The following is a 3,614-nucleotide window of genomic DNA, read 5'->3' as shown; positions in this document are numbered from 1 at the left end:
TACGTGAACACTTCTTAATTGTAGCTTATTTAGTTGGTACTTTATGGTGTTTTCAAGGAAATATATAAGATTCAAATCCTCTCTCCTCATTGTAACTATAGAATTTATTGACACAAAAAAGAAAGATTACTTAAGAAAAAAGATTACATCACTATAGTCAATGGGATCAAATGTGGAAGATGTAGAAGCTTTAACAACCCATGGGGTTATAGAATTTGTGGTGCATATTTTTTTGTTGAAAGTATGCTAAAGCATACTTATACCTTGACAAAGTGAGAAAAAAAAATGAGGTTTTAAAAAGTTGTACATAAAAGTTAAAAACTAAGCAATTAAGCTCAAGCCAAACAAACTTGTATGAGTTGACAAGAAACAAAGTGAGGTTATTATGTGATATTTCTCTCTCTCATGTCCATATGAACAATGCAATGTCCATAACATTTTCATTACAAATTTTAAATGACACGTTGTTACTAGTGGTAAAAAAATAATTTCAGTGGTAAGTTTAAATTAGAAACAATAACAACTTATCATCTAAGATTTGTTATGAAATCATTATAGATGAAGCATTTCTCAAGAAAATTTAGTAGCTCCCTGTTTAGTTTAACATGTTAGGAATATATATATATATATATATATAGAAAGAGAGAGAGAGAGAGAGAGAGAGAGAGAGAGAGAGAGAGAGAGAGAGAGAGAGAGAGAGAGAGGAATTATATTATGCATCTTATTATATATCTTTAAGTGTATTTATGTATCTGCATGGGATGTTTAGATCAACCAAAACTCTAAAAATGTGGGGTCCACCGAACTCAACTTGTTTGGACTAATTTTTTAGTTGAGTTTCCATAACTCAAAACTCAAAAATTTGAGTTTGAGTCATGAAAACTAAAAACACAATTTAGATGTTTTCAAGTTATGAGTTATGGGTTTTCAATTAACCCCACCACTTTATGCAAAAATTTAAGTTATAGAAAAGATATATGCACCAAGATATGAAACCAAACAAGTTATTTTTAGAGTGAATGAAAAAATGGAGTTAAAAAATGAGTTATGGAAATTGAATTTGACTTATGGGTAATGCTTAATTCAAACAAACTCTCAAGCACTCAAATAATTTTTTCTTTTTTCTTTTTTCTTTTTAAGTTATCTAGTATATTTTTAGGGTCATAATCAAGTAAGGAAAGAAATCAACTTTTAAAAGTATTTTCCAACGAAACAAACGGAATATAATTATATATCTATAAGGAATTTAGGGCATGTTTGATGCTAAATTCATATTTTAATTTATTTTCTTCCTCTTTCTTATTTTTTTAATTTTTTTAGATAAATGGTTAAGTGGGAGAAGGAATTTGCAACTTGTCCTCCCCATAAAAAAGACTAGCCAATATCATTGAATTAAAAGACCCTTGACAATTTTTAAAATTAAACACCAATAAATCTTGGTTTAATTACATACTAAGCTGAATTAAAAAAAAAAAAAAAATTTACACACTACCTTGATTTAAGACTCCATCTTGAGGAATGATTTTTTTTTTTTTTTTTTTTAATATAATGATGTACTTCAATTTTCATTTTAGAGGGCGTTTGGTTCGCTTGATGTTACATTACATCGTAATTATATTATTGTAATATTACATTAATGTAATCTCAATATAAGAATAAATATTACATTGTTTAGGAATGTGATAAAATTACAGTGATGCGATATATTTTGTATTATTAGATTATAGTAATGTTAGAAAAAATAAAATGAGCCAAACACCTTAACGCCACATCATCATAATGAACATCACATCAAAGATACAAGTAGGCAACAATAAAAGTCCACACGTCCAAACTCATGACAGATACATGCGACTAATACTAAATTTATGCCTTCTATTATTTTAATTTCCTAAAATAAATAAATAAATAACCCATCATAATCGAAAATTAAAATAATGAAAGGCATAAATTTAGCACTTAATAAAATAGATAGACATGTGACATATTTTTATTTGTAGAGTATATAGTAGAGCAGGAAGAGTGAGACAGAAGATTTGGACTCCTCCATAATAGGGATATCAATAAAAGTGGCATCCCATATTTGCCTAAACGAATTTGAAACATCACTCCTAAATTAATGCTATGTTCCTAAATCATAGCATAGAAATGTCACTAGCTAGCTAAAATGAAGAAGTTGTCCTATAAATAAGAATTCAAAAAGACAGAGACCAATATTCTAAAACAAATCTCATTAATCAACAAAACATCATGAGTTGTTTCATTAGATTAGCAATAGCATCATTGTTGTTGGGAAAAAAATTTCTATATAACTGTAAATAAATTTTAGCAAGCATAGCGAAAGCACAACCACATAAGAACACAAAGATTTACATAGAAACCCTTTCTCTTTGAAAGAAAAAACCACAGGAATGTGATATATTAAAAAAGAGATTACAATCTTAGAAATACAACTTAAGCAAAGAAAAAAAACTCTCATTTTCACTCACTGCTCTTTTTCTCACTATGTATCTCTCACAATTTTCTCTTACTCTCTCTATTTTTTTCTTTCCTTTTGCTTGCTCTCACTCACGCAGTTCTTCATTGGACCAGTCCTCACACTCTGGGACTTCACTGTTTTTTCCCCATCTTCACTGGCCGAATGGCTTCTCTATTTATTTCTTCGTGTTTTCCTTCTTTTCTTCCTTCCACACTCTTCCCATCAAGTCACAGTAAATACAAGCTAACTTATTTTGACTTTTGTACATAAAGATGATTTCAATTCTTCTCATTGGAAAGCATCTCCAGCAAGTTCAATTTGCTTTGCTGACTTCTTTATCAGAGTGATAACAGAGATAATCACAAGGAAGCAAGAGCAGAGCATGATACAGTGGAGCTTAATCACAGTAAAGAGCAAAGTACTGCATAAACGACATCCGTTTTGTATTTGAATGTTGAAATGGCATGTAGTTTAGTAGCTTAATTTTTGTTTTTAAGTTGTATAAGTGTTCACATGTGGGAGAGTTAGTTTCTGTACGTGTGGGAGTTAGTTATTCTTCTGTTAAGCTTCAGTTATTTAGTTAGAGTTAGTTTTCAAGCTTAGACCGATCTATAAATAGTTTTGTACTCTCATTTTTCCATTTAATGAAATATATAGAAATTCATTCATTTTCTAATATGGTATCAGAGCAAATTCCCAAATCTTTTTAGGGTTTTGTTTTCCTTTCTTTTCTTCTTCAGTTTTCTCGAGAAAGGCACTCTGTTTCTGAGAAAATTTTTTCTTTCTTCTTTCTTTAAAGAAAATCTTCTTTTCTTTATCATCAATGGCTTCCGTTGCCACAACCACAACTACAACTAGTTCTGCAAATGGTTCTATACCTGGAAATCCATCTTCCTCTTCTTTTCAGGAGTCACCAATGGACGATCCGCTGTTCTTGCATCATGCTGAGAACCCAAGCTTAGTGCTAGTTACATAGCCTTTAATTGGTGGAGAAAACTACTCTGCTTGGGCTCGAGCTGTGAGGAAGGCCTTGCTCACCAAGAATAAGCTGGGATTTATTGATGGGACTCTCACTCTCTCATCACCATTGGTTTCTACTCCTTCGAATGTGCAAGCATGGATTAGATGTGACAAC

The sequence above is a fragment of the Quercus suber genome, unplaced genomic scaffold (assembly GCF_002906115.3).
Source record: "Quercus suber isolate HL8 unplaced genomic scaffold, Cork oak 2.0 scaffold_238, whole genome shotgun sequence".
NCBI lineage: Eukaryota > Viridiplantae > Streptophyta > Magnoliopsida > Fagales > Fagaceae > Quercus > Quercus suber.
The sequence above is the reverse complement of the archived record's forward strand: the minus strand, read 5'-3'. Positions refer to the sequence as shown.